The 9,551-nt window shown below is 39.0% G+C and overlaps 1 pseudogene; it reads right to left on the reverse strand.

Moving 5' to 3' along the window:
- Positions 1–4,906: 4,906 nt before the first annotated feature.
- On the reverse strand, positions 4,907–6,005 carry LOC116143688 (annotated as a pseudogene).
- Positions 6,006–9,551: the final 3,546 nt, after the last annotated feature.

A 9,551-nucleotide genomic window follows, 5' to 3' on the forward strand; every position in this document is an offset into this window, starting at 1 on the left:
TGGCCACAATTGTAATTTGTTTCCCAATATATTTATCCTTACAATTGTCAGTGGTTCTTGTTTGAGTTCCTAAATCTGTTTCTTTCTAGGGAAATCTTGTCAAAAAAGACTTCAACATAAAGAGTTTAGCGAGTGGGATCCCAAGGTGAGCGGTTCAACAAGAATATAAGGCTCAGGTACCAAAAAACTACATGGAAATCAATTTGTTGAAGGTTGATGCTGTGCTGGAAGTTGGTTGCCGAATGCATGTAAAACCTGGAAGAGTTTCTGCTCTACATGGACTGCATGGGAGTACTTCTCTTCTTAGTAGCTTAAGATATATTGTAATTTAATATTAATCCTTTGTTTAATGGCTCAGCTTTTGTAATGATGTAGTTTGCCTTTGTTGTGTGGCTTAGCTGAGATTAAGGAAAAGTAGTCTGCTGGTTGTTGAAACAGTAATTGAAGTATGTTATATGCAGTTTTTGTCTAATGAAAAGTATGTCCAGATTTTAGTTTTTCATCTCTCCTCTTCTTTGAATAACCAGCATCACAAAAACGAACATGGTATCAGAGCTACTTCAATCAACTAACGTCTAAAAGATCACTCAAAAAACTCATCCCAAATCACCATCAAACTTCACTCTTACGCAGGAAAAACCAAAAACTTTTTCAAAACCTGCAACCAGTTCACGCATGGCTTCCCAATCTGCGTCTCTCTCACCTCCAGTGTTCAACGGGGACTAGTACCACATTTGGGCTGTTAGAATGAGAGCCTACCTGAGAGGACAAGGGCTTTGGCAGTATGTGGAAGAGGAGAAACAGCCACCCCAACTTGGTCCAAACCCAACCTTGAACCAAATGAGAATGTATGAAGAGGAAATGTCCAAAGCTCCAAGAGCTCTCTCTCACATACATTCGGCAGTAACAGACCTTGTATTTACAAGGATAATGGCGTGTGAAACTGCAAAGGAGGCTTGGGATAGACTAAGAGAGGAATTCATGGGAAGTGATACAACCCGTAACATGCAAGTTATGAATCTGCGCAGGGAGTTTGAAATGCTGAGAATGCAGGAGGTAGAGAAGGTTAAGGAGTATGTGGATAGACTCATGAGTGTGGTGAACAAAATCAGATTGTTGGGAGTTGAGATGAGTGACAAGATGATAGTTGAAAAGGTGTTAGTAAGCCTTCCGGAAAGATTTGAGTCCAAGATATCTTCCTTAGAAGATTCAAAGGACCTCTCCCAAATCAGCCTTACGGAATTGGTACATGCCCTGCAGGCCCAAGAACAAAGAAGGTTGATGAGGCAGGAGGACTCAAATGAAGGTGCTATGATGGCTGCTCAAAAGGGAGTGAATACGCAGGGGAGTAATAGAAGATATGCTGGGGATAAGAGAGGAAAAGAGAGAGCTGGTGGACAGTGGGGAAAACAGAGTGGAGGAAGAAGTTATCCACCATGTTCCCACTGCAAAAAGAAGGGACATCCGGACAGCAAGTGCTGGTTCAGGCCTGGGATTCAATGCAGGGGATGCAAACAATTCGGCCACATTGAGAAGGTGTGCAGGAACAAGGCTGCACAACCACCACAGCAAGCACAAAGTGCAGATGAACAGCAGCAGTCCAATGAGACAGAACAACTGTTTGTAGCCTCATGCTTCTCAATGCAGACCTTTGGAGAAGTTTGGTTGATAGACAGCGGATGTACTAACCACATGGCTGCGAATGTGGAGAACTTTGTGAGGCTGGACAGATCATACAGCTCCAAGGTGAGGATTGGAAATGGTGACTATGTAGAAGCAAGAGGGATTGGAGATGTGGCAGTCCAAACCAAGGCAGGTACTAAGGTTATCTCTAATGTTTTGTATGTACCTGAAATTGCACAAAACTTGCTAAGTGTAGGTCAAATGCTAGAGAGAAATTTTACCTTACATTTCCAAAACCATTCTTGCATTATAAAAGACAGTGAAGGAAAAGAGTTGTTAAGTGTAAGGATGCTTGGCAAAAGCTTTCCGTTGGACTGGAAAAAACCAGAAAATTTAGCATTAATCACCAAGGCTGAAGAGTCTGATTTATGGCATAGAAGACTAGGACATTTCCATTACCCTGGAATCAAAGAACTCAAGACAAGGGACATGGTATTAGACCTGCCCGAAATAGAAGAGAAAAGAAACTTGTGCACAGCCTGCCAACTTGGCAAACTTAGCAGGCCACCATTCCCTTCGGATCAAGCCTGGAGAGCAAGTCACAAGTTGCAATTGATCCACTCGGATGTGTGTGGCCCTATGAGGACAGAATCTCTAAATGGCAGCAGGTACTTTGTACTCTTCATTGATGATTTTTCAAGAGTGGCTTGGGTCTATTTCTTGAAGCAGAAAAGTGAAGTGGCTGCTGTGTTCAAACAATTCAAGTTGCTGGTGGAGAATGAAGCTGGAACCTTGATCAAGGCAGTGAGGACAGACAATGGGACTGAGTACACCTCAAATGAGTTCAAGTTAATCTGCAGCCTAGCTGGAATACAGCAACAGTTCACAGCACCATACACCCCTCAACAAAATGGTGTCTCTGAGAGAAGAAATCGAACCATTATGGAAATGGCCAGGTGCATGATGACTGGAAAAGGCCTTCCTAAAGTGTTCTGGGCAGAAGCTGTCAATACAGCAGTTTTCCTGCTGAATAGGCTGCCCACCAAGGCTGTCAAACATCAAACACCAATTGAGGCATGGACTGGAATCAAGCCAACAGTAGGGAACCTGAAAGAGTTTGGAAGTATAGCCTATGTAATGATCCCAGCCAGCAAAAGGTCTAAGTTAGATGACAAGGCAGAAATTGGGATATTTATAGGCTACAGCAGCAACTCTAAAGCCTATAGAGTTTATGTTCCTAAGTCCAAAAGGATTGTAATCACAAGGGACATTAAGGTTGATGAATGTGGAGTATGGAATTGGGAAGAACAAAGAGTTGATGTGCAGGTTGAATCAAGTCAGAATGAGGGAAGAGAGGGACTGATTCAAGAGGCAGATTCAGATGAGGAAGAAGATCATGCTGTGAGAGGAACTAGGACATTGGCTGATGTGTATGAAAGGTGTAATACGGCAGTGGTGGAGCCAAGATGCTATTTTGATGCTGCAAAATCTGAGTTGTGGAGGACTGCAATGCAGGAAGAATTGAGCATGATCAATAAGAACCAAACCTGGAAACTGGTACCTAGACCTGAAACAAGAAAAGTCATTCAGGTTAAATGGATTTTCAAACTGAAAATCAACCCTGATGGCTCAATTTACAAGCATAAAGCAAGGCTGGTGGTGAAGGGATTTGCACAGCAACCAGGCATTGATTTTTCAGAAACCTTTGCCCCGGTTGCTAGGCAAGATACAATCAGACTTTTGTTGGCTCTTGCAGCTCAGTTCAACTGGGAAATTTTCCAGCTGGATGTCAAGTCTGCATTCTTAAATGGATGGATTACAGAGGAGTTGTATGTAGAGCAACCCGAAGGCTACCAGGTTGAGGGAAAGGAGGACCATGTGTACCTACTGAGGAAGGCATTATACGGCTTGAAGCAGGCACCTAGAGCCTGGTACAGCCGAATAAATGACCATTTATGCAGCCTAGGATACATTAGAAGTCCTAATGAACACACTCTCTACATTAGGAAAACTGAAAAGGGAGTGGCTGTGGTGTCTTTGTACGTTGATGACTTGTTGGTGACAGGGAGTAATCCTGATGAATTGGACCAATTCAAGTTGGATATGCAAGCTGAATTTGAAATGACAGACTTGGGATTGATGAAGTACTTCCTTGGCATGGAGATAACTCAAGGTGTTGGGAAGATTTTTGTTTGTCAACAAAGGTATGCAACTTAGCTACTTTCAAGGTTTGGAATGGAGAATTGCAAACCAGTAAATACCCCTCTGATTCCCAACCTGAAGTTAAGCAAAACAGATGGTGCAGAGAGAGTTGATGAAGGGAAATACAGAAGCCCTGTGGGAAGTCTGCTGTATTATACAGCCACCAGACCTAACCTTATGCTTACAGCAAGCTACCTCTCAAGATTTATGAGCAACCCAAGTGAATTGCACTTCAAAGCTGCCAAACGTGTGTTGAGGTATGTGAAAGGAACCTGCATGTTAGGCATTTGGTTCAGGAAATCCGAAAGTCTGAAGCTGATGGGGTACACTGACAGTGACTGGGGTGGATCCGTGGATGATGCAAGAAGCACCTCTGGCTACGTGTTCTATCTGAATGAGGGTGCTATTAGTTAGCTGTCAAGGAAGCAGGAAACAGTGGCTCAGTCCACTTCTGAAGCTGAATATGTGTCTGTCGCAGCAGCTGTGAACCAGGCTGTGTGGCTTAGAAAGATGCTTGATGACTTACAGCAAATGCAAATGGATCCTACCTTGATTTTGTGTGACAACCAGTCGGCTGTAGCAATGGCAAAGAACCCTGTACTTCACGGCAGAACAAAGCATATTAAAATCAAATATCATGCTGTTAGGGAAGCTGAATAGTGTGGAGAAGTGAACTTAGTTCACTGCCGAGGAGAAGACCAGGTTGTAGATATCATGACAAAGGCATTATGCAAATCCAAGTTTGAAGCCTTGAGGCTAAAACTTGGTGTTTCCAGCCAAAGCACCAAGGTGGAGTGTTGAAGGTTGATGCTGTGCTGGAAGTTGGTTGCCGAATGTATGTGAAACCTGGAAGAGTTTTTGCTCTGCATGGACTGCATGGGAGTGCTTCTCCTTTGAGTAACTTTAGATGTATTATAGTTTAATGTTAATCCTTTGTTTAATGGCTCAGTTTTTGTAATGAAGTAGTTAGCCTTTTTTGTGGCTTAGCTGAGATTAAGGAAAAGTGGTCTGCTGGTTGTTGAAACAGTAATTGAAGTATGTTATATGCAGTTTTTCTCTAAAGAAAAAGAGTGTCCAGTTTTTAGTTTTCATCTCTCTTCTTCTTTGAATAACCAGCATCACAAAAACGAACAAACTCAAACAATTTCAATGCCTTTCGGCTGTATCTGTTATGTGCCAACCCTGCAATCATGGTGCTCCAAGAAATCACATCCCTCTCTACCATCCTATCAAAAACAGACTTTGAATCTTCTAAGCTACCACACTTGCAATACATATCCAAAAGCGCATTGTTAAGTATCAAATCTTGGTCATACTTCAATACATGAACATGGACTTGCGTCCCCAATTCTAACAGCACTAATCCAGTACACGCCCTCAAAACACTCGTTAGCGTGGCCTGATCCGCCACAAAACTAGCCCTCTTCATTCTCTTGAAAAGATTCAAAGCCTCATCACCATCACTATTTTGAGCAAAACCTCCAATGATTGAGTTCCAAACAACCAAATCTCCGGTCACCATCTCATTAAAAACACACGGTGCATTCTTCAACTCACCCCATTTGGCATAAACATTAATCAAAGCACTCCTAACAAACACATCAGAATCCAGACCAACTTTAATTATTCCACAATAGTAAACAAACACAAGATCTCAAAATGGAAGAGTAGGTGTACATATTTGGTCTAACACCTTCTCTGAGCATCAAAATAAAGAACTCAAACACCTTGTCATTCATCTTAGCATTACAATAAGCCCATGTCATTGTTGTCCAAGAAACAACGGTTCTCTCAGGCATTTTATCGAACAATGTTTTAGCGTCCTCCATGAGGTTAAACTTCCCGTACATATTAATCAAAATGTTTATTAAAAATGTTTTGGGTTCATACCCTTTTGGGAAGACGTGGTTGTGAACGAGTTTGCCTTCTCGAGCAGCGCCACGGGCTAAGCAACACTTGATGAGCTCAGAGTAGGTGATGGAATCAGCATGAAGGCTGTGGATTTGCATGGCATCCATAGCTTTGATGGCTCTTGGGAGGTCTCTTTGGTAGCAGAATCTGGTGAAATCATCAATCAAAGCTGACGGGTTGAGCGCTTTACTAGAAGAATCATTTGGTGTGGAAGTATAACATCTAGAAAGTGAAGTTCTTATGCATTTCAGCTTTGAAATGGCTTTCATGGATTTCCCAGTTAAAGAACCGATATTTTCTTTTCCTTTTGCCGATTATAATTGAAACTTGGAACAACTGAATTGTCCATTTATGTTCAACTGAAACTCAAACTGGGTATGTATACATATAATTCTTAAATTTAAATCTTCTTTGCCTAATGAGAAGGTTTTTTTTTTCTTTTTTAAAGGCCCCATGTGCTTGGTTATTTTTGTGAGTGTCCGTTGGTTTTGGAAATGGGACCATAACCGCTGTATGTTTGGTCTTTTTCTAGTGAGCAGCCGCTGGTTTAAGATGTACCGACTTTATTTGCAGTGACCACCTTTTGGTTTCAACCTAAAACTTTATCAACAATTTCACCCCGAGTTTGCTTCATGACCATAATGAGGTGATATCCATTGTTTTCAGTTTTAACATTCAGTTGATTTTATAGTTTCTATGTGTCTGTCTATGGGTTTTATTCATGAAAATGAAAAACCTTGTTTGGAATTGGGATCCCCTGCTTGAGTTTTGTTGGACAGTGATATGGATAATTAATGGTATGTCTCTTGCTGCCATAATATTGGACAAACTAAATTCAAGTAAACTTTACTACCATAGAATGTAAATTCTACCAGTCCCGTCCTTACTTGATTGTAATGGTGTGCCTTGGGGCGTTTTTGCTCTGTGGCGTTTGCAAATTCAATCTCTCTCTTTTCTTTTCTTTTCATCCTGACTAGCTTTATGTGCTGCTAAACATGACATAGCCAACAAACCTATTTTTTGGTGTGATAAATCTTAAGCCCAATATTCATGCCAAATGCTTGTGATCTGACGGCCTTATTTTCACCTTGTTGCAGTTTCTAAACCAAGCTAAAAACTTGAAAGAGATTGACATTTACGAATCCATAATTAAAGCTTATGGATCTTATGTTCATCACACAAAGGAAGAAGTCTCAAGAGATGAGTTGTAATAAGCAACCAGCACAGTGCATTCCTAATTCTCTCAAGTCGTCATGATCTCAGTTTCGGCCTCGTTGTAACAGATGGGAGTAGAGGTCAATAGATNCAAATGGTATTGCAAGAATAAAGAAGTCAACAAAGTTCTTAATCTTTATCAAGAGAAGATTTTAGAAGGAATTAGGCCTAATGTGATTATAAATGACAATTTGTTAACTTGCAGTTTCATTGATAGACTTTGAAAGAATGGATATGTTTGGGAAGAAGTGGAAATGTTTCATACTTTAGTAAATAATATCGATTTTGGTATATTTAAAAGTTTGAAGAACAAGTAGAAAAAAAAAAAAATTTATATATCATTGTAAATTAAATACAAAGTTCAATAGTACTAAAAAAAGGTAAAATTGAATACTTATTTAAATTGGTTTGTTTGATCAACTGGATAATTTTGGATTTAGTAGAAAACCACCTTAAACCGAAAAAAACACCTAAACGTGGATTTACATTTTTTAACCTTCAATTTTCGAAATCATAAAGGTGGTTTGAATAAGAAAGATCGATACTTGACATCAGTTTGCAATTTTGAAAACCTTAAAGCTTGTTTGTGAAATTTGTCAAAACATTTCTCTTAATGCATTTGCCTTTTGCAATGACCTTACTTCAGAAAAAACGACCCACAAAAACACTTTTCAATTCATACATGGCTTTGAGATTTAGATCCCCATTTTGTTCATCTTCAATCACTCAAAACCCATCTTCGAAAGTTAATGTTTTATTTTTGTTAGCTCACTTACACAACCTCACATCTTCAAGCTCCAAAAATGAAGTTTTGTATTCTTTCAAAAAACCCCTTGAACGATCCTCACTTGCTAAATTCCTCGAAGAAAATTGTCGATCAGGTAGCTTTACTCTGAATGAAGCATTGTACTTTTTTTATTNCTTGCAGAAGGGTTGAATTCCATAATTATGGTAAAATTGCTGAATTTTCTAAGTATAAAGAGTCTAACTGTCTAAGAGCATATTTTTTTCATTTTGATAGCAAGTGATATGCTTAGGAGACTCAACCATAGTCCTATACAGATTTACCCATATTCCAGCTTGCCTTTAAATGTAGAGCAGCTGTCAGGGACCGTTGCATATTAATTTATAATATCCTCTGATCGATTTTTGAAGGGCCTGACTTATGTGGATTTTGCCGATGATGCACACCTTGCTGCAGCTGTAGGAAAGAACAAACAAATGTTTCTTGGGAAGAAGATAAGCATTGCAAGATCAAATCCGAAGCAAAAGAGAAAGGATTCTGCTAGTCATAGGGCCTCTGGAGAACATGGTAGGCTAAGTGGAATTATGTTTTATCTTTGTTATTACTTGTGTGTGTTTGTTTGCGTCCAATTCAGTCTATAGACGTTTGTTATTACTTCTACATTTCATTTTGTTACTCCTCTGGGTTAAATGGCAACGCAAAGTAGTAATCAGACTTTCAGGGAGTCTAAAGCGCCACACTCTGCTACTAATAAGCGTAGTGATAACATTCAGCCAAAGGGGAGGAACACATTTGCAATGCCAAGGAACGTCATACCACTTGGTGTCCCCTTGACAAATTCAAAAGCCGGAAAGTGGAAGATGGGAAGCCGAAGTCAAATAATGAGTTCAGAGTAATGATCCTTAAGAAGTGAGGTTTGTTTCTGTGGTTACATGTTGCATGTTAACTAGAATAGCATAGTGATTGACAAACTTCTCTCTCTTATAAAAAACATAAGGTTTTGCCTCAATATGTTTATGTAAAACAATTATGACAAACGATACCTGTTTCAGGATGAAAAATATATATCAGTACCCTTCTTGTAAATTTTCTTCTAGATATGTCAAGTTTATACCCATTTTATTCAAAAAGGGTAAAGTTCTAATATGTTTCCTGTGGAACACTTATTTCATCAATTTGTGATGAGGATAGCCTCAATACCTTACCCCAAGATTTAGAGAAATTTTAGTCAACTAGATGGCGATCAAGTTCCTTTTTATGTGACAAATGACCTGTAATACTTTCTTTCTAGCTAGTATACTCGTAAAATAATTAGTAAAACTCATTAAAAATATATATAAGAAAATACACATATAAATGAGTAATAAAGTATGGGCCCATATTTCATTTTTCTTTATACACAAATATACTCAAAATATACTCAAAATAGCAACTTGACAGTGTAGCCCAACCCTTCACTGCATGACGTTCCGAGTGACTGCAACTCACCTATTACCTGCAAAAACATTGAAAACAACGAAGTGAGCACTAATTGCTCAGTAAGTAAACCCGCTNAATATATTTTGTATTTTAAATCTCTTTATGAGATTTGGGCCAGTTTGGTTTGTGATTCAAGAATAATTTTAAAAAACTAAGTTACAATTAAAAATTTTAAAAGCTTTATCTCAATATTTTAAATATTTGAAAATATATCTGGTATTAAAAATTGTTTTGAAGTTAAAAACTATATAAAGACTAAGAAATGATATTTTTCTTGTTTTCTAATTTTACACTAATTTTTAGGATTATATGCAAAAACATTGTTCATCTTCAATCTCTCAAAACCCATCTTCGAAAGTTGCTTTAAGAGATGGTT

The sequence above is a fragment of the Pistacia vera genome, unplaced genomic scaffold (genome assembly GCF_008641045.1).
Source record: "Pistacia vera cultivar Batoury unplaced genomic scaffold, PisVer_v2 Contig432, whole genome shotgun sequence".
In the NCBI taxonomy this organism is placed as follows: Eukaryota; Viridiplantae; Streptophyta; class Magnoliopsida; order Sapindales; family Anacardiaceae; genus Pistacia; species Pistacia vera.